Here is a 23,777-nt window from a genome sequence, read left to right on the forward strand (position 1 = left end):
TCAACAATTCTGTGCAATCAGCTGTTCTCATTTTCCCCATAACTGGCTGTTCTCAAGGCGTATATATTGCTAAATTAATAACAAAAGCTGGATTAGTCAAATTCATTCTCTTAATAAATATATTAGAAATAATTAATTGTTCATTTCACCTAAATCATCCAGATTACCCATTATTTCCCTAAGAGTGTCCTCCTTTTTGTATACTAAACATACTCTCTTGTATTATATAGTAGAACATGAAGGCCATTCAGGCCTGGGCCTCTCGCCTTAAGTACCCTGACCATTGGGAAAATATTCTAGAGGACCTCTAAATGAAGCATTAATCTAAATATATCAGAAGTTTTATTTAATCCAGCAAATGTAACTAAAATTGTCATCAAACAGTTGTCATAACAATTATTTGAATGATGGCCTTGCCTCAGCATACAAATCATACAAATACATATACATGTACTTACTTGGGATTATTGTATCGTTTCAAAAGCTGATTTGAAATTCTGTCTTGAATCTCCCCTTGAACCTGAAGAGTAATACTGAGCAATTACAAGACCTGACAAAGCACACATAATTTAACAAAGTAAGAAATCCATTTTAATCACATTATTCTGTTGGAAATGAAACACATGCTGCTTCCAGACTTTTTTACGATCTTTACAATGTTTCAAATCTAATTTTGATGTTTGGAAAGCCCTTTTCTAAGGATTTATATTGATAAAACTTAACTAGAGATATTGCATAACATGTTGAAAATACCCAAAAGTCATTATTATTTACATGAAAACTAGATATGTGTACTTAGGACACTTTTTCACTGCCAGTTGCACATCATCTTTTCATGTGAACCTAATGACTTTGTTATAAATTATGTGATTTTGAAATATATTCAAACTAATGATAATCCTAAAATGTCCCACACAGAAACAAAAATGAACACACTCCAACAAACAGAGGTAACATGATATGCTCTTTCAACATTAAAAAGGCAGGGACATAAAAGTGACAAATATAATAACTGATTTTTTTTTACAGAAAATTCAAGATACACAATCTTTAGAGGATATCATTAATTGTACAGAAAATGATATGACACAGTCTTAAAAGAAAACCGAAGAAAGTACCTCTAGACGCAAAACTTGTTCAGCATTACACAAAAGTTGTCTGTTTATAATGTTTGATATGTACTTGAATGGCTCGTTGACAAACTGGTGGTGCCTTCTGTGCCAAGGTATAACACTGCCATTTAATGATGAATTTAGTAATGCAGCCTTTAATATGAGCAAATTTTGACAAAATCCAGAAAAATCATATTTCAGTGTAAATATTCAAAATAAATGTTCCATATTGAAAAACAAAACAGCATCATATGTTTTGAAATGTAATTTTATAATTAACAAGAGATGTGATTGTCAGAAACACAATGCCCCCTTCTGCGCAGCTTTGAAGCCATATATTTGACCTTGAAGGATGACCTTGACCTTTGACCTTGAAGGATGACCTTGACCTTTCACCACTCAAAATGTGCAGCTCCATGACATACACATGCATGCCAAATATCAAGTTGCTATCTGAAGCAACATAGAAGTTATGGGCATTTTTTAAAACCTAAACGCGAAACCTAAACGCAAAGTGTGACAGAAGGACAGACACACGGACGGTCCGGTCACTATATGCCCTCGGGGGCATAAAAAGTGTCAAGTTGTATGTATTTCAAATACATTGTGTGTACAATAACCAAATAAGAAGCAACATACCATACTTGTTTGTCACATTTGACAATGTCTTGCAAACGTACAATCACATTCTGAAGCTGTAAACAAGGAAAAGTAATGTAAATACAAATATATTAATTACATATTGTTAACATTGGGTTCCATTAACACACATGCCCCTGCCGGATACTTGAATGTCAGTAAATGTTTCAAGGAAGCAACTGTACGAGTATCAAGGCTATATGATATTGAAAATTTATAAAGTAAACTAAGGTTTCACCTAGGGATACATATATGATTTCTTTGAAAGTTAGCTTTATATTTGCTCACCTCCTTGTCGCATACAGGACAAAGTTCTGTCAAATGACCTGCAGCTTGGACACACTGATGTTGCTGCTGTTTGCATACCTTGCAACACCACAAGCTCCTGAAGTGAAATGATTTTTATTAATAAGATAAGTATTTCTTAACACTTTTTATGTCCCCCACTATAGTAGTGGGGGACATATTGTTTTTGCCCTGTCTGTTGGTCTGTTGGTTGGTTGGTTGGTTTGCGCCAACTTTAGCATTTGCAATAACTTTTGCAATATTGAAGATAGCAACTTGATATTTGGCATGCATATATATCTCATGGAGCTGCACATTTTGAGTGGTGAAAGGTCAAGGTCATCCTTCAAGGTCAAAGGTCAAATATATGGGTCAAAATCGCTCATTTAATGTACACTTTGCAGTAGTTCAATATTCAAGATAGCAACTTGATATTTGGCATGCATGTGTATCTCATGGAGCTGCACATTTTGAGTGGTGAAAGGTCAAGGTCATCCTTCAAGGTCAGTTGTCAAATATATGTTGCCAAAATCGCTCATTTAATGAGTACTTTTGCAATATTGAAGATAGCAACTTGATATTTGGCATGCATGTGTATCTCATGGAGCTGCACATTTTGAGTGGTGAAAGGTCAAGGTCATCCTTCAAGGTCAGAGGTCAAATATATGTGGCCCAAATTGCAAATTTTATGAATACTTTTGCAATATTGAAGATAGCAACTTGATATTTGGCATGCATGTGTATCTCATGGAGCTGCACATTTTTAGTGGTGAAAGGTCAAGGTCTTTCAAAGTCTTCCTTCAAGGTTAAATACATGGGTCAAAATTGCTCATGTAATGTCACTTCTGCAATATTGAAGCTAGCAATTTTATATTTGAAATGCACGTGTATCTCATGGAGCTGCAAATTTTGAGTGGTGAAGGGTCAAGGTCATTCTACAAGGCTAAACGTCATATAGGGGGACATTGTGTTTCACAAACACATCTTGTTTTAACCCGAACTATAAAGCTCATTCTTATTGAACAGATTACAAACTTGATGTAATTAAATGTATGATTGGTTAGATGGTATAACAAGTATATATTTAATTTAATTTTTAAACAAAATTTTAGTTTACCCTTCCACTTCATTGTCATAAACACAGACACAGTCCATTTTAGGTTGTTTCGATGTAGCCTGTGGGTAGTAGAATGATAAATGTCTCTGAAAAAAATAAACAAAAGTTTAAGACACTTTCATTACTTTTACTGACAAGGCAAAAAGATCAATCTGTTTGAAATGACTACATTTAATTTTTATGCACCCGAAGGAGGGCATATAGTGAATGCACTGTCCGTCCGTCTGTCCGTCACACTTTGCGTTTAGGTTTCGAAAAATGCTCATAACTTCTATGTCGCTTCAGATGTAACCTTCATATTTGGTATGCATGTGCATATGGACAAGGCCTTTCCATACCCACAAAAATTTTGACCCCTATGACCTTGAACTTGAACTTAGGGTCTGCGTTTAGGTTTCGAAATTTGCGTTTAGGTTTCGAAAAATGCTCATAACTTCTATCAAAGCGTTTATAGGGGGCATATGTCATCCTATGGTGACAGCTCTTGTTCTTGACATACTGTACTCCCTTATGGCTTGGTCACAAATATATGCAATGCAACTAAAAAATGAGAAGGATAATTGTAAATGCATATTTGTTTAAGAGTGCTCTAGCTATGGCATGGGGCAATAGAACTTCCAAACAAGAGCTATGTTTGTGAAACACAATGCCCCCTATTGCGCTTCGATGACCTTCATCAGCTATTAAGGAGCAAACAATGCCCATAACCTCGCCAAAAATCAATGGACCGGTTTTAAAACTCACACTTCATCTGTAGACTTTTCAGACTTTTCATTTTATAAGCAAGGCTATATTTTGAGTGTAAAAGTCACAGCGACCTTGACCTTTGACCTAGTGACCTCAACTGACAGAAAGACAGACAGACAGGCCAAAAACAACATACCCCCTGATCATTCGATCTGGGGGCATACAAACTTATACAGCAGTTGCATAAAGCCATTTTCACTTTGCTTCTAAGCTGTAAAGGATTAAGAGGCAGGTTTAACAATCCCAAGATTCCACCTTCCCGTTGTTCAAAGACTTTTGACTATTTTCTGTCAAGACCCCAAAAATAATTCTGAAGACATATATTTCAAATGGAATATCTGAAAATGATAAAGACGTATGAAGCAAGCCAAGTTTAACTTTAAGTTTAAGTGCCTGAATTAATTTCTGTGAAATTTTAGTTCGGAGTTATGCCAACACATGGAGGAGTCACATTCACAGTCTAATGACATCATACTGTTGATTTGTGTGACTTCATATTATGCTTTTTTGTAATATTATATGTGTGCTGATGTTTTTGATTTGCTTAGCATGACATAGTTCGTTCTTCTAAGCCTTACTGATTATGTTATTTTTAACCATTACAATAAACCTTTTTTCAATATAAGAGAATAGTGGAATTACTATAGCTTTATAAAAAGAGACAAATAACCTTAAGGTAGTACAACTGTAATCATTTCCCACGTTTTTTTTGTACGATCCGTTTACATCGGCTAATGTCGGTAAATATCGTTACTGAAGTTGTGAGATGCCAGTTTTGTTCGGTTTATTATTTACAAAGTATAAATCTTAAATAAAAACATGTTTTATATAATTCAATAATAGATTATATCGCTGATATGCATAGTACAATATATTACAACGTCAAAATAGATTTTTCTTTAAAAATGACGTAAAAAATGAACACTAAGTAATATATTTTTGCGACAGCATAAAATAACAACAATCGTGAATCGTAACCAAATAGACAGTTAACAAGTGAAAAAAAGGTAGCAAAAAAGAAAAAAATCTGTATGTAGAGTGTAGTAACATTGACTGCCAGCTGGTAAACACTAAAGCATATGGTAAAACCCACACAATCAAAGACAATGGGAAAATGGAACTGGAAAAGTGGAATACAATGCTTAGTTGTCAACTCAAAACTTAAACAGGTAAGGTCACAGATATATGATCAGAACGTTTATATAAAATACACATTTATATAGACATTTAGTTCAAAGATGTAAATTACGGGCATTATTATCATTATATTATGGTCTTTGTCTATGCTCTCTTTACTGTAAACATCGAGATACAGTAACCAGAAGTAAATGTGTATTGTTTTTTTTAGATCTTGTACTTACTTGAATCTTTGTTATAGTTATATTTGTTTCTGTATTAAGCAATCGTGGACACCTGGATGGACCATCCCTTTAGCAATATGCTGTCCCCATTAAACCTCAAAACAATATCGGACACCTACTTAAAAATAATGGAACAGCCAGCTGGTGAGGTGATAGAGCAAGTTGTGACTGAATCAGCTAGTATTGCAGCTAGCGATGTTATCTAAAATGAAATGACGTAAGAACCTATTATTTGGATTATCAGCGGTAACAATAAAAAATTTACATCCAAACATGAAAAAGATAAACTTATACACAATGTGTTGTAAAACCAATTATCTATGTTGACCGCCAATCTCGCAAGTGTAAGTGAGGCAACGTTTTGATGGCCTTTATATACAAATCCTTGGGGTCAAATGTCTGACCCATTCCTAATTCAAAATACAAGTATTTTGGTCCAATTAGCTGAAAATTTTCCCAATCCTAGAATAAAAGCCAAAATAAGTTGTCCAAAATAACAATAATCTTCTTAAAAACATCATGATTTTGTTCTTCTATAAACAAATTTCATGGCTGGTTGATCAGCAGTTCACACATTTTGTGGCTGGTAGATCAGCAGTATGATTATTAACCTAATAAAATTCCAATATATTATGTTTAGTTGCATTCTAAATGTGATATTGCACATCAATATTTTACTAGATTGCTATGTCAACTATGTTTCCATTTGAAGGAAGGGAACTCCCGCAGATTACTCATATGCATCAGTGGAAGTCCAGTCTGGTTGTCAGTTTGCAACATACGCCACACCAACTGTTCCAATAAGTCTTTACAAGTTACAGGCATTTCAATGACTGATGGGACAATTACATTCATTGGATAAGTTGTGCAGCCAGTGTCAATATGAGAGGCTGTCGAAAGAGTTATACATTGGCTTGAACAGTTTCAAAATGTGTGCTTAGTTGTTCATAATGGTCGTCATTTTGATTTAACAATTTTTGTTTCAATTTTGATAAATGTTAGTGCAATTGATATTTTGTATAACTGTGCTTTTATCGATTCTCTATCAATATTCAGAAAATTATATCCAAAGTAGTCCTTGAAGCAAGTTGATTTAGTTTTACAATTGCTTGGTGAAACATACAATGCACACAATGCTATGGCAGATGTGGCAGCACTTAGAAAGTTGCTCCAATTTGTTAATTTGTCTTCAAAAGATCTAATGATCCACAGCTTTTCCTCATTGGCTGTGTAAAAAAATTGGATTTCAACAATGCTAAAGCCCAGAGCTGTCTGCATTGAGCCCACTCATTTTATGAAGTGTAATGGAAAGGACTACGGCTGAAAATATTGCTGGTTCATGGCTAAAACTTGTGTATTTGACAATGCTTAATAACAGGAGTGGAGAGGATGTACCGTAATAAGTGATGTTTTCATTTTTAAAATTGCTGAAGGCTTGCAGAGAGTCACTTATTCTAAAAAAGTATTACATGAAGTTGTTCTAAAAATATGTAAGTACTTTTTAACTAATGATTTGAAAGAAAATTTCAATTACATGTTTTATTTCAGTACCATCAGTAGTTTTTTCAGTAATTACAGGAGTAAGATTGTGTGAATTTCTTTATTTATTTTTAAGTTACAGTGATTTCAACTTGGGTAAGAAATATGGTACTGCATAATCTCCATATTGCCCTTTATAAGTGAATAAAATTTCATCAAAGCACCCTTAGTACATTGTGCTTCTGAAGAACACATCTCGTTGTTTCCATTTTTAGTAACAGTGACCTGATCAATCACATAAGGTGAAAAATGAAGGGTTGTACTTAATCCCTACATTGCCTTATATATGCATGCCAAGTTTCACCAAATTTGCTTGATTACTTGAAACTAACTGGAGGATATAGTGTAGAAAGCCCTATTCATGTCAAAGGAACTTTTAAGTATACACTTATTTAGTTTCGTTATGAAATTTTGAATTAATATTTTTGTTTGTACATTGTTATTAAATGGAAACAAGCTTGTTAGGTAGGTGGTCATTAGAATTTAAATCTAACAATGTTATAGATCTTAGTTAACAGGGAAAAATACTTAGTATACAACTTTATTTTTTGTTCACTTTTTCAGACCTACTCATGCCTCCACCCCCCATCCCCCACACCCACCTCATCAACGCCATCCCTACATTGGCAGATTTAGAATAACTGCAATATTAAGATGCTTAAAACTTTTTTTTTTTTTATTTTTTTATTCAATATCATACATACAATGTAAACATGTATATGAGCATACAACACAGTGATTGTACAAAGCAATAAAGTTCAGACATGTTATACAAGATATGCTAATATATATATATATTTTTTTAGAGAGAAAAGAAAAGAACAACAGAGAAATAGTTATGAACAATGATGAGTTGTATAAAGTCTGAAGAAAGCATACTGGACTTGTGTGTTTTGTTGTATATTCACAATGATCTTGTCCGATTGAGAAAAAAAATAAACAAAACTATTTTAGAGGGATAAACTAACATTAGAGTGAAATGTATATTAGTGGACAAAACATTATGAGAATTTAATCCGATTCCATTTTTGTTCAAAGATTTGTAATGTGTCATTACTGAGGGCTATTTCTTTCTCAATCTGGATTTTTAGTTTAAGACTATGGACAAAACACTTAAAATTTGGTACTTGTTTTTTGTACTTCATGTTTAAGATAAAATATTTCATCAATATAACCATAAAATTCACAATATTATTACAGTCTATTGATTTCAATGAGTTAATTCCGAAACTTACATCTAAGAAAGATAGTTTAATGTTTAGTTGATGTTGTTCAAGAAAAGATATTAATTGATTCCAAATAGGCTGGATGTGTTTGCACTCCCAAAAAAGATGTTCTATAGTTTCAATGTTTTCACTGCAGAAGTCACACAGATTTGAGTTAGATAATTTGCATTTATAGAGATATTTATTTGTAGCTATAATTCTATGGATGTATTTATATTGAAAATTTCTCAGTGTGCTTTCAATTGTTGCTTTATATGGCATGGTAAATATGTGTTTCCAATTTAGTTCATTTTCTCCAAAAAGGACTTGCCATTTATTTTTGATTTTGGAGTTTTCTGTAGGGTTTTTAATTTGTAGTGTGTAAAATATTTTTTTTTTTTTTTTTTTTTTTTTTTTTTTTTTTTTTTTTTTTTTTTTTTTTTTTACCTGCAAAATTTTATTCACTCCGTAGAATATTACATACATTATGAATTTCATATAACAAAGTAGTTCATGTATAGCAATTTGGTAATTAAATTCAAACATACATTCATATACAATTATAATTGAGTTATAGTACAAGTATGTAACAACAACAACATACACTAGTTTGTTCATTACAAACTAAATTAGTGTTGAATATAAGTATGTACATATCATTTAACATAAAAAATTGCACATTAGAAAAAAAAAAAAAAAAAAAAAATTAGTATGGGTGCTGAATTGCATTATATACGCAAGCTGATAATGCAGAGTTTACAAGAACAACAAAACAAATTCATATGTATTAGTTGAATTATGTGTTATGGTTAGTTATGTCATTATATGTGATGTCAGTAAATATTTTCACAAGGGACCATATTTTTAATTCTTCATCTGATTTAATTGTGCTTTTGTAAATTTCAAAAGTTTGTTTCATTCTGTTTACAAGTCCGTACTTTGAGGGGATTCTGTTTTTTCTTTGACAATGAAAGATATACCGTTTAAGCTCTAGGCAAACTATATTTAAATCATTCATTTTTGGATTAATAATTCCAAGTACTAGATCCTGACATGTAATGGGAATATGTATGCTTGGTCTACTTCTACGAACAATATCAACAACAAATTTAATAATTTCTTGGGTATATGGACAGTTCCAGAACAAGTGAATTATATTTTCAACTTCCAAATTACAGAATGTACATAGATTATTTGTAACAATTTTCATTTTGAACATTAGGGATTTTGTTCCCAATATTCTGTGGACTATTCTGTACTGGAGCCATCTGATATATGTTTCCTTAGTTAGATTGAAAACAAGTCCATGCACTTTTTTCCAATCAATATTTAAAAATTCTGAGTTCCATTTAGTGTTACAAGCTGGAATGTCATTGTTTTGAATTAATGTTTTATAAATATGTTTCTCTTCTTTCGGACTGGTTAATATTTTTTTTATGTAAGTTGGTAATATGGGTCCTTTAGTGTTTTTGTCAAAATTTGGCAGGTCTTCAAAATTGTCAATGTATTTCTTTATTACGTTTATTAATCCTTGGTACAATAGGAAGTTTACATTTGTTCCAAGTTGTGTATCCAAAGATTCTTTGGAAATGAAGCAGTTTCTTTCTATCATTATGTCTCTCACAAACCGAATGCCTCTTTCATATAGACATTTAATATAGATAAAGCTATTGCTAATTTTAAAATTATGATTATAAAAAAGAGGCATATCTAAAATATCATCACAATTTAATATTGGCAGCTTTTCAATATACAATATATAGTTTTTCAAAACATCAAGCCAAAATTTATTTCTCAAGTGTAAACATATTTTTTCGGCATACATTTTACCAGTATTGAATAATATTTTAAAATCTATTAACGATTTAGCCAGTGCATAACAATTTCCTTCTCCTGACACTATTCTTTTAAGCCATGTTATTTTCATGTAATTTTCAAAAGAACATATATCTATCATATTTAATCCACCTTCATTATAATCTTTAACAATTACTGTTTTTTTAATTTTGCTCGGTCCTGCCCAAATGAAGTCATAAAAGTATTGATTTATTGTTTTCATAGTGTCTACGCTTGGAGTTGGTAGTGATACAAATAGATGAATAAGTAGAGGTAGAAATAATGATTTAACAATGGTTATCTTTCCTAGAGGAGTAATATTTCTGCGATTCCAATGACTTATTGATCTTTTAATACTTTCGATTTTGTTTTCAAAATTTGTCATTACCATTTTGTCTAAATTAATATCAAACATTATTCCAAGAACCTTAAAGGTAGTAGCTCCCCATGTCAGTTTGTATTTAGTTTTTATTGATCTAGTACTATATTTCATAGAGCCTATCCAAATTAAATTAGTTTTTTCATAGTTTATGTTAAGTCCAGAGTATAATGAAAATTCATGAAGCATATCTAATGTAGAATTAAGAGATGATTCTGATCCGTCCAGAAATAAAGATGTATCATCCGCAAATTGTGATATTTTATATTGTAGGTCATTTATAGTTATACCTTTAATTTCTTTGCTTTCCCTTATTTTAATAGCAAGAATTTCTGCACAAATAATAAAAATGTAAGCGCTGATTGGGTCTCCTTGACGACATCCCCTTTCTATACAAAAAGTATCTGACAAGAATCCATTTATTTGTATGGAGGCCATGGTATTATACAAGAACATAAATATCCATTTTTGAAACATTGGTCCGAAATTAAAAAATCTAATAGTTGTTTCTATAAACTGGAAGGACAAAGTATCGAACGCTTTTTCAAAGTCGATTGTCATAAGTAACCCAGGTAAATTATTATCTTCAGCATATTTCAATATATCGTAAAGTAATCTGGTGTTTTCACCAATAAATCGACCTTTAATGAAACCTGTCTGATCTTTGGAAATTAAAAAATCAAGTACTGTCTTTAATCTATTTGAAATGGAACCCGATGCTAGTTTGTAAACTACATTTAATAATGTCAATGGTCGTAAGTTTTTCAGGTAACATCTCGGTTTGTTTTCTTTTGGAACACAAGTAATAATTCCATGTTTTTGTGTTATGGACAAGGAATTTGTAATAAAAGCATAATTTAGACTTCTCACTATGAAGTGGCCTAACTTACTCCAAAAAACCTTAAAGAATTCCGCAGTGAATCCATCAGAACCTGGACTTTTATCATGTTTCATATTTTTAAGTGTTATTGATACTTCTTCAATATTCAGCAGTCCTTCTAATGAGTCAGATTGCACTTTATTTAATTTAGGTATATTAATATTACATAGATCAGCATTAATATCGTATTTTATTTCGTTGTCATTTTTATTGTATAATGTTTTATAAAATGAAACAGCTTCTTTTAAAATATCGTTTTGCTCTGTTAACTTAGCCCCGTTTTCTAATTCAATAAAAGGTATAGACTTATTTGTATAATGATTAGATTCGAGCGAGCAAAAGTATTTTGTGGGTTTTTCTCCATCTTCCATCCATTTAGCTCTAGAACGTATAAGAGATCCTTTAAGTTTACTTTCCCTCACATTTTCTAATTCATTTTGTAGCTCACGGAGTTGGTCAGAATTAGTTTCAGTTAATGATTTTTGAAGTATATCAATTTTCTTAATTAGATTTGATTCATGGTTTTTGTTCTGTTTAGCTTTATATGATGAAAAAGAAATAGTTTTTCCTCTTATTTCCATAAGTAATGTTTCAAGAAATAATTGGTCATTGATGACAAACTGTATGGTGCTATTGTGAATATTTTCTATGTTTTCTATGTTGTAGATAGGTATACAGTACTGTAGTTTAATATTTTCTATCAAAGTATTAATGCAGTTTAAATAGTCAATGTCCTTTAAGAGTGAATTGTTGAATTTCCATAGCCCTTTTCCATGTGCTACATCCTCAAAAATTATTTCTAGGTCAATGATGGAATGATCTGACTTATAACATGAATCAATAGTAGATTTTCTAATTTTGGATGACAGATTATTTGAAGTAAGGAAAAAATCAAGTCTAGCCTGTTGTAATGGTGTTAACCGTCTCCATGTATATTGTTGGATAGTGCCATTTAGATATCTGAAAGTATCAATTATATTGTTATCTCTTATAATAGATTGCAGTGTATTTCTTGCATTTTTATTATTGTTAATGGATGCATAATTTTGATAATCCAAGTTTACATCTAATACACAATTAAAGTCTCCACATATTATATATATATGTGTAAAATATTTTATTTGTTTTGTTTTTTCTTCCAAGTATGTTTTCTACAAATGTTGTTTGAGTACATGGTGTATTATTTGTATTGATTTCAGATTTAATATGTATGGGTATGCTTTTGATTAGTGTGTAGTACTTCAGAAAATTATTTGAAGGTCATAATTCCGTATATGTAGCATATATTATCAAAAGAGTAGAAATCCTTAATTCTGAAGTCATATAATTGGTCGACATATTTAATGCTTCGTTCAAACCAGTCTTTATAGAAAAACGTCTTATTGTTTGACGTTATGTCTTTATTATTCCATATTATTGTTTTACTGCTGGTTTGGGTTTCTAAATTATGAGTGACATCACTCCACGCTGATAGAACATCAGACAGAAATATGTTTTCGTTTGCAATTTCATGTAAGATAGTATTGCTGATGTTACATTCAAAGAGTAAGGAGTCACCATATTTTTTTAGGATTTTCTGGTAGAATAATTTCCATTTATTCGTATTGGTACTATCTAGGTATCTTTTAACCCAGCTGCATTTGATTGCATTCAAGAATGAGTCAATGTTCGTTAATTGGATACCTCCATTTTCTACAGATTGAATTAGCTGAGTTCTTTTTATTTTATCAAGCTTACCGTCCCATATGAAATTAAATATTGCTGATTTTATATCGTTAATAACATCAATTGGTGGATTTGGGAGAACTGTAAATACATATATTAACTTAGGAAGTGCAAACGTTTTCAATACTGTGTTTTTTCCAATAAGTGTAAGTTTACGATGATGCCATGATTTTAAGCAGTTTTTAAAATTCTGTAATTTAGGTAGTATGTTTTTTAGAACTGTATCCTTTTCATTATTTGTGAAAGTAATTCCTAACGTTGTGGCTTCATCGGATGTCCAATTAAATTTCATTTCTTTATTATATCGATGCTTAAAACTTGCCGAATCCTTGCAATATAACGTTTTTACATCAATGTTACTTGTTTTTAGGGTCTTCCTATTGTAATTAACCATCGTATGGTACTACTTGTTGTTGAATGTTTTTATATAGCATTATACAGTAGCTGTATGTATTGGTGAGCGTGATAGTGACTTTAACAATGTTCTAAATTATCATGGTTGAACGTAATAATCAATTTGTTCACCCATTGAATTTAAATGCCACAATATCTTACCCCACCCACTAAATACTCTCCTAAAAAAGTAAATATGGACAACTACAATTTTTAAAGTGATTCTGATTCAAAGATTATTCAGAACCTTTGAATCAGGTTCTTGTCTTAACAGTCATATGATAACGCTAGGTTTATTCTTGATATAATACAAAGGGTTGATCCTTAACCCTTCATAACGATATCCAGTATTTTTTTTTTAAAGAAACAGCATAAGAGCTTGGAATTAACAAAACAAATAGAGAAAAATCAGCGATGACTGGCCAGAATCAAACTATGGACACAAACAAGAGCACCGCTTAACGGGTGCCACGTTTGGCTACGAGTGCAGTTTTGAATAAATGAAAGCTTGTCAGAATATTTTTTTTTAGAGGTCACAGTGACCTTGACCTTTGACCTAGTGACCCCAAAATTGGTGTGGCGTGTAGAACTCATCAAGGTGCATCTACATATGAAGTTTCAAAGTTGTAGGTGGAAGCACTTTGATTTTAGAGCCAATTTTTAAAGTTTTAGCATGACGCCGACGTCGGGCATCACAATGAGCTGGCTATGACAATACCTCGGGTTTACTCCGAAAAACGCCAAGTTAAAATTTAAGCAAGGTTGACCTTATTTGTTGGCTTGTAGCCCTGTATGGTTTACATTTGAACTGATTTCTACAGCCCTGCAACAAAACCAGAGTTATTGTGAGTGTAGGTCCATGTTCATGAGGTCATTCCCGGCCCGAGGCTGCATGAACTGAGGACCCAGTATTCCAACTTCATTTAATTAGCTACAATTTGATATAGTTATTTGGGCGGAATTGATTTACTGGTAGAAAAACCCACCTGAATGGTAGGGTGAGCCCCCACCTGAAAAAAAACAAAATGATGGGCTGGAAGAGAGGATTGAAAAAAATGAGCAGTTCTTGTATAAACTATTTAACTGACAATAAAGCCTTCAATCCTGGCTCCACTTTTTTTTATATGTGTAATATTTTATATATTACTTAACCATATTGCAAAACATTAAACCAGTCACCATGTGTGGAAACAAAATTTTATAAAGGAAGATTCCACTACAGACCGAACTGATGTATTAGAATAATGTCCCTCAGGAAAACAGATGTCTCTCTCATTACTTACATCAAATGCATGTACAGCAGAATTGGCAGACCTTCTCTGATGAATAAGCATTTATGCATGTAACTGTCTTATTTTGAATAACAAAACACGCCTGCAGGGTGTATGAAACACAATCATACTTTCCACCTTCACAAGGGTGTGTCCATTATGAGTCATGGATTTGTAAAAGTTAAACACATAATACAAGCCTGATGAATTATTGTTGCTTAATACTGATTATGTCATCATTTTGTTTATTCAATGTGTAATAATTTTTTGAAGAATTTTCCAAAAAATAGAATTAAAACAGTTAAAACAAGAGCCATGTTAACATGGCCATCCCCACTGAAATGTGTTTGCTTGTATGTAAACATTTGTTTTAGAGAGTAGAATAATATTTGTAAAACATGGCACATGTGTCATCTATTTATATTTCAACAAGGGACAAAATTGTCACAAAACCAGGTTTTCATTGTGAAAAAAAATCTGATAAAGGGAGACAACTCAAACTTAACTTTTGAAATGAACAAACAAAATTAACCCCCTTGGTAAGTTTGTTTTAAAATAAATCTATTTTTAGTCGTGGCGACCTTGACATTGGAGATATTGACGTGATTCTTTCGTGCGACACACCGTCCCATGATGGTGAACAAATGTGCCAAATGATTTTAAAATCTCATAATGAATGACATAGTTATAGCCCAGACAAGCTCATTTATGGCTATTTTTTATGGCTATGTTTATAAATGTTTTTCCTGTGGTAAAGAAGTGTTGGGACCAGATATTTTAGTTGCATTTGGTACATTAATGTTTTGCAAATCAGATATATGTATATGTGTTGTTATTGTATAAAATATTGACGTAATTTTTTCGCGTGACACACCGTCTAATGATGGTTAACAAATGTGCCAAATGATTTTAAAATCTCACAATGAACGACAAAGTAATGGCCCGGACAAGCTGGTTCCGCCCGCCCGCCAGCCAGCCAGCCAGCCCGCCCGCATTCGCCAATCTAATAACCAGTTTTTTCCTTCGGAAAACCTGGTTAAAAATCAAGTTAATCCCTTCTGTAGATTAAGAGTTAATCCCTTCAGTAGATTTAGAGTTATGCTCCGGACAAAACGGATACAAATTTACTATAAAATTAAATAAGGGGAGATGATTAAACTAGAGAGTTAACTAAAGTGTTTTACTAAAGCCATATATGGAAAATAGCCCTGCCCCTGTGGTGGCCATGGCCAACCGGCATTATTTTTGAACTCGTCCAAGATATTATTGGGATGAATCTTTTGACCAAGTTTCATGAAGATCGGACTATAAATGTGGCCTCTTGAGTGCTAACAAGATTTTACTATAGCCTTAAATAGCCATATAAGGAAAAATGCCCCTTCCCTTGGCGGTCATGTTATTCAAGCAAACGTAACCATTTTCGAACTCATTCAAGATATCATTAAGACAAATCTTCTGACCATATTTCATCAAGATTGGACAATAAATGTGGCCTCTAGAGTGTTAACAAGGTTTTACTATAGCCATAGAAGGAAAAATGCCCTGCCCCCTGGCAGCCATGTTTTTCGAGCAAAGGTTACCATTTTTGAACTCATCAAAGATATCAGTGGGACAAATCTTCTGAGCAAGTTTCATGAAGATTGGAAAATAACCGGCATCATTTTCAAACTCGTCCAAGATAGTATTGGGATGAATCTTCTGACCAAGTTTCATTAAGATTGGACAATAAATGTGGCCTCTAGAGTGTTAACAAGATTTTACTATAGCCATATAGCCATATAAGGAAAAATGCCCCGCCCCTTGGCAGCCATGTTTTTCAAGCGAAGGTTACCATTTTTGAACTCATAAAAGATACTAGTGGGACAAATCTTCTGAGCAAGTTTCATGAAGATCGGAAAATAAATGTGGCCTCTAGAGTGTTAACAAGGTTTTACTATAGCCATATAAGGAAAAATGCCCCGCTCCCTAGTGGCCATGTTTTTCAACCAACTGGCATCATTTTTGAACTCGTCCAAGATATTATTGGGATGAATCTTCTGACCAAGTTTCATGAAGATCAGACAATAAATACTATAGCCATATAAAGCCATATAAGGAAAAATGCCCCGCCCCTTGGCAGCCATGTTTTTCAAGCAAACGTAACCATTTTCAAATTCATCCAAGATATCATTGAAACCAATCTTCTGACCAAATTTCATGAAGATTGGACAATAAATGTGGCCTCTAGAGAGTGAACAATTCAAATGTTGATGTCGCACAACGGACAACGCACGATGGACAACGGACAACAGACGATGGACAAAAGGCGATCACAAAAGCTCACCATGAGCACGTTGTGCTCAGGTGAGCTAAAAAATGCTAAAAAATATGAGTTTATTGAAATGATGTATCCCCAGGTGTAATTAAATTTAGAAGAAAATTCAAATTATGGGTCATCATACATAAAAAAAATCAGGAAAAAAAATTGCATGGAAAGCCACCATAAAAATATGTAATAAGACCACATATGGTATGAAGTTTATGAAAATAATACTTTTAATGGGTTTTGGAATATTGCCCATTACAGTTGTACTACCTTAACTTCTTTGCAGGTATTGTACAAGGGCAAATCACGCACAATTATGAATCGCCTTTCCACTAACATTATGAATTTCACCACCAGGGGATAAGGATGGAGAGACAAAGAAACCCAATTTGAGTGAATTGGACATTTATTTCAAAATGTCTTTAACGTTAACAAAAACAACTAAATTTTCCTTCTACCCTGCTGGGCAAGCAAGAAAAACCGCCAAACATGAAACGACGTTTCACGCCCGCCCAGCTGGAAGCCCGATTGGCTTATCAGTTATGCAAAGGACGTTAGGCACGGGTGACGCTAATTGTCACGTGCCTTGTTGTGCAAAATTAAGCAAACCATTGGCACAATTCCCATCCGCCTCGCGATATTACATAACTTAGAACCAAGTTCCATTAATAAAACCTTTTATATGTGCATAAAATTTCATATGTGTGGAACATTAGGTCATCGAAAAATGACAAAATCCTTTCAAACTAAGGTAGTTAATAGACTTTCTCTTTCTATACACAAGTATTTTTAAGATGTTTTCTTAACCTCATCAGAAAGATAAAAGTTTAAACCAAAACAAAACCGTCAACCAATTACAACCTACACTGAACTAACCTGTTGTGTGGCTGTTTCCATGTCCAGAGCTTCCTGTGATGGGAATATGTCTGGTTCCCCCTCCTCCTCCGGTTCCACTTCCACCTGCTGGGTGTGTGCGACCTCTGCCCACTGGATCTCCCTGTGATCTGGCTGACTGGACTTGTCCGTTATCGTGATGTCTGGGACCCTTGCAGGGGATGCTTATAGGGGGTACATAATCAAATAATGTGAGGGTTTATATACAGAAGTTTACAGAAGAAGGTATAGAAAATAATAAAGAACTAGGATTTTCAAATTATTTGAAAACTCGATTAAAAATATCTCTCATATTTGCATCAAAGTAACAGAATGTAAAAAATTCATGTACCTCAGCAACTGCTACTTTTGACCTCTTCACACCGGCATCATCACCAGGACTGAAAAGCAGAGCAACACAATTTATGTCATCTTGAAATGTACATGTATATTGAATAAACCTCAACAGACTCTATTTGCTTTAAATATACCAGGTAAGCTGTACATTTGTAATTTTGAATTGTTCCTACAAAGGTATATATTGGCACATATTCAAATGTAAAGCTAACATCTAGAGAGTAGTCCAATAAATTTTAAGCAGACTTTATCATGGCTACGGCATTAACATATTAATAACAAGAGGGCCATGATGGCCCAGAATCGCTCACCTGACTAACCTTGCTACATCAACTTAAATTCTATCAGACCCATATACAAGCCCAAGAAAGATTTCATTAATTAATACATTCTGACAAAATGTCATTAAGAGGTGATGAAAACTGTGACCTCTTTCATCTACACAAGGTTTTACTAGAATTGGCCCGGTGACCTAAATTCTGACCCCAGATGACCCATATACGATCCAAAATCAGATAATATCAAGATAAACATTCTGACCATACTTCATTAAGATCAGATGAAAACTATGACCTCTGTTGTCTACATAAGGTTTTTCTATGATTTGACCTAGTGACCAAGTTTTTGACCACATAATCCAAATACAATCCCGACCCACATTTCATCAAGATTAACATTCTGGCCAAATTTAATTAAGTTTTGATGAACACTGTGACCTCTATTGTCTACAAAATTGTTTTTTTTAATTTGACCTAGTGACCTAGTTTTTGACCCAAGATGACCAAAATTTAATTCCAACACAGATTTTAACAAGACAAACATTCTGACAATATTTAATTAAGATCTGATGAAAACTGTGACCTCTATTGTCTACACAAGGGTTTTTCTATGATTTGACCTAGTGACCTGGTTTCTGCACGGCCGTTAATCACGCGCGCCACCTCTTTTTTGAGATGCATTAATAAATGAGCCAATACAACTTCCGAGGTGGCGCTCAGGCCCAGATGTTTTGAAATTTAACGGATAATTTTACAGGGTGATTAGGTTTTATATGTTTTTCAACACTTTTCGCAATATTTTAACAAATCGACCAATGTAGTGCGATTCAGCGATTATAAATTCATCTAAAATTGTACAGAAACATACAATCACAACCCATTCAGAAACGTGAGGACCTTTATAAATTGTGGCATTGTAGAATTCGTAAAAGCAAATTGATATCTTTTGTCTGTGTGACGAGCAAATTCCCTGCCAATTAAAACGCTCATTACATAAAACGATTGCTTTGAACCTGTACAAGTAAATGCATACACAAAAACATCGGCTTTTAGCCGATTTAATAGATAAATTTGTATTTTTCAAAAAGAGATGAAGCCAAGGTCAAGGAGGTGGCGCTCAGATTAGGAGGTGGCGCCAATGCACATTTATACCTATTTTACAGTGAAATATTTTATGTAATGTTTACAGGACTTACATTATTTTTTGTAAGTTGACTACTTCAGCTCATTTGAGTCGCGTGCGTTTTTAATAAGAAAAAGTAGTTTTCTAATAATGTATTGATGGATTTAAACGTTCGTCTCTGTAAGATAACAACATTTTACATGCATTTTACAAAAATGCCAACGAAAAAAAGACCGAGCTAACGTCATTTTTTTTCGGGGTTGATAGTGGGAAAAATAACAAAAATGAGCCTAATTAAGATTCGTTGACCTTGGCCGTTTAGTAAATTAAGCTTTTGGATTAACGGTCACAACTCATTATTTCAAGACGAAGTGTTATCTTATACATATTTCGTGAATTATCATACTGTATACACATATTGATGTCGATGGATTATTTTGATAATGTTGAACATAAAGTTATTGTTTGATTGAGTATAACAAATTTTTGGTATACATCGTACATTATGTTTAATTCATGCTGGTGACTTCTAACTTGAGTTGATCACTTATATATTTAAATAAACTACATCTTATTTATTATAGATTGTGTTCTGTAAAGATTTTGGGCCTTGGTATGTACGCTGAATAATAAATTTAATATAACAAATAACATTATCTATCAAATCTACGTCATGTGATAATGTCATTCCGATACGACTGTTAATAAATACATCCTGCATTGGCGCCACCTCCTATCATTAGCGCCACCTCCTAAGCATTGGCTCCATCTCATTTGGAAAAATGCAAAATAATCTACTACGTCGGCAAGAAGCCAATATCTTTGTGCATGCAGCATCTAATGTATGTTGGACGCAATCGTTTGATGCAGTTAGCGATTTAATTGGTTGGACATTTTCTCGTCACACAGGAAAAATTCATCGAAATGCTTTTTAAAACTGCACCATGCCACAACTTATAAAGGTTCTTACGTTTTTAAATGGGTTGAGAATGTACGTGTCTGTACATTTTTGGACGAACCAATCTTCGCAGAATCGCACTACATTGCCCGATTTTTAAAAATAATGCAAATTATGTTGAAACATCATATAAAACCTAATCAACCTGTAAGATTGTCCATGAAATTCAAAACATCCGGGCCTGAGCACCACCTCGGAAGTTGCATTGGCTCATTTAGTAATGCATCTCAAAAAAGAGGTGGCGCAAGTGATTAACGGCCCTGATCTGACCCCCGATGACACAAATACAATCCCAATCCAGATTATATCAACATAAACATTCTGACCAAATTTCATAAAGATTGGATGAAAACTGTGACCTCTATTGTCTACACAAGGTTTTTCTTTTATGTGACCTAGTTTTTGACCCCAGATGACCCAAATACAATCCCAACCCAGAATTCATTAAGACAAACATACTGACCAAATTTCATACAGATTGGATGAAAACTGTGACCTCTTTTGTCTACACAAGGTTTTTCTATTATTTGACCTAGTTTTTGACCCCAGATGACCCAAATACAATCCCAATCCAGATTTCATCAAGATAAACATTCTGAACAAATTTCATAAAGATTGGATGAAAACTTCGACCTCTATTGTCTACACAAGTTTTTTCTATTATTTTACCTTGTGACCTAGTTTTTGACCTAGTAACCTAGTTTTTGACCCCAAATGACCCAAATACAATCTCAACCCAGATTACATCAAGATAAACATTCTGACCAAATTTCATAAAGATTGGATGAAAACTGTGACCTCTACTGTCTACACAAACAAATTGTTGACAGTTTTTCTATTATTTGACCTAGTGACCTAATTTTTGACCTAAGATAACCCAAATACAATCCCAACCCAGATTTCATCAAGATAAACATTCTGACCAAATTTCATAAAGATTGGATGAAAACTGCGACCTCTATCGTCTACACAAGGTTTTTCTATTATTTAACCTAGTGACCTAGTTTTTGACCTAGTGACCTAGTTTTTGACCCCAGATGACCCAAATACAATCCCAACCCAGATTTCATCAAGATAAACATTCTGACCAAATTTCATAAAGATTGGATATAAACTGTGACCTCTACTGTCTACACAAATAAATTGTTGATGGACGCACACACACAGGCACGCACAAAGGACACCAGACATCACACGGTCACATAAGCTCACCATGTCACTTCGTGACAGGTGAGCTAAAAATCATCCATCTGTACTATCATTTGATATTAAAATCTACTGCTTTATTATTTTCTTTGAGTCCTTTGATAAGCCAACACCAGTGATTTTTTCGTTCTTTGAAAGGTTCCTGAAAACAGCACTTTCCCAATAGGGAAAAACTACAAATTTCCCAATTGCTGTCCAAAAATTCTCAATTGAAGGTTTCTAATTTTTTTAGAAATAAAATTCAACATTTGAATGCCTTGAACTCAAAATAATATAATATTGATAACTTAAAAACACAAAATTATCACTTTTCAAGTAATTGGGAGCAAAATATGAAATACATCAATTTCCTAATGTGAAAACTTCACTACGTGAATTTTCCCAATGTCTGGGGTTTTCGCACAAATTTTCCCGAACGGGCTGGTACCTGAACTTAACTCAATTTGGCTACAAAATCGCTGACTACCCACCTCTCATCTCTCATCCTCTTAGCGGATTGCTGGATGGAGGTTACGGTTGTCTCTCGGGAGTTTGACTGTTGGGGCTCGATGAAGCCAGAATCTGACTGGCCCATAGAGGGGTCACTCACAGACTCAACACTTAGGGTCTCTATGGAAACAAGGAGGGCACAGCTAGTGTTACAGTGACATCCATACAATTACCCTTTAATAATTATTTAACTCCCTATCAGATGTGAACACATAAAATTTAAGCCTTGCTATTGGAAAAGCAGGTTAAATGCATGTGCATAAAGTGCATTCCCCGATTTTTATGTGCAGTCTTCCTTTAAATGAAAAATACCATAAAAGCAGAGAGTGTCATCCCTGATTAGCCTGTGCGGACTACACACTTTACACACATGCATTACGCCCCTGAGCAAGGATCATTGAAAAAATCCTCAATGAACAAAATGTTAAAGGCTTATTATATTTCAGTAAGGAACTCTTTCTTTTTTAAACATCTATCTAATAACGGAATGTTTGGAAAAATGATTCATATAATGCAACTTTAAGACTCAAATATAACACTCCACTGACAAAGATTCCAAAAAACATTAATTACACGTATTTCACGTATGTAAAATGTACTCAATGCAGCTGTATCACTGACCTTGGGTGGGTATGACCCTGTGGACCTACCCGGCTCCTTTCACCACCGAGCCTTGCTGAGGGAGCAGTTGCTGCTGAATAGGGAGCGTGGCCTCTTCTGGAATGGAAACACAGAGATGTCAATCAGCAGGATTCCACAACCCTATAGCCCCTTGATTTTGTGCTTGGTCCATAGATATTCTTAGAAAACTCCTTATGTCTTATTTACATGCCGTACTGAATGCCCATACATGGGTACTGTTAGTGTATAACCTTGCAGAAGCATGGGATAATATACCAGGAAGTATTGTACCAAAACTGTTAGCATGATGGGTTTGGTTTTCAGCTACCTGCCCTGTATGTTAAAAGCATTCCTTTAAATATTAAAATTGGTTAAGATCGGAATGAGATCTTAAAAAAAACTTTGGGGACTTGAGGCTAAACATGAACATCTTTGTATGAGGTAACTCACACAAAAATATTCTTCTCCATGATCAATGTATTTTAAGAATTTATCAATGAACAAAATATTACTTAACTGACCAATCTTGGCAACTTTAAACACTGGTTTGGTTGAGTCATATTTAGAGAAGATGATCGTAAAGTTTAGCATTTCAGTAAGTACTTCACATAAATATGAGCCTCACACTGTGAAAACAGGGCTTAATGCATGTGCATAAAGTGTCCATAGAGGCTTATAATGGACAACACATTAGGCTTTCATAGACTTTTTGAAGACTGCACAGGCTAATCATGTACGACACTTTACGCACATGGCTTAAGCCAGGTTTTCTTAGAGCAAAACACATATAAAATAAAACATTTCTTTACCTTCTGTGAAGATGTCAGTCTGTGAAACGGTGGTTGGCATGATGGTTGTTGTGGGAGTGCTGGTTGTCATCTGGGGGATGTGAAATCCATGCATAAAAAACTCCAGAAAACGGTTATTATAGAAAAACAAGACATGTGTTTGTCAGAAACACAATGCCCTCCACTGCGCCATATATTTGACCTTTGACTTTGAAGGATGACCTTAGCCTTTCACCACTCAAAATGTGAAGCTTCATGAGATACACATGCATCCCAAATATCAAGTTGCT

General features: G+C 33.7%; 1 long non-coding RNA gene across 1 annotated transcript in view; it reads right to left on the minus strand.

Annotated features, from left to right (window-relative positions):
• The window catches only part of LOC127834559 (uncharacterized), a 38,670-nt gene that overhangs the window by 3,304 nt on the left and 11,589 nt on the right, over positions 1-23,777 (minus strand). Inside the window, exons 10-18 of the long non-coding RNA XR_008027993.1 lie at positions 23,509-23,578; positions 22,700-22,795; positions 22,060-22,198; positions 18,020-18,068; positions 17,671-17,852; positions 3,154-3,239; positions 2,040-2,136; positions 1,752-1,807; positions 459-520 (exon numbers count right to left, since the gene is read on the minus strand). This is a non-coding gene — a long non-coding RNA (uncharacterized LOC127834559). The remainder of the gene's footprint in view (positions 1-458; positions 521-1,751; positions 1,808-2,039; positions 2,137-3,153; positions 3,240-17,670; positions 17,853-18,019; positions 18,069-22,059; positions 22,199-22,699; positions 22,796-23,508; positions 23,579-23,777) is intronic.

Source organism: Dreissena polymorpha, chromosome 6, assembly GCF_020536995.1.
Source record: "Dreissena polymorpha isolate Duluth1 chromosome 6, UMN_Dpol_1.0, whole genome shotgun sequence".
NCBI lineage: Eukaryota > Metazoa > Mollusca > Bivalvia > Myida > Dreissenidae > Dreissena > Dreissena polymorpha.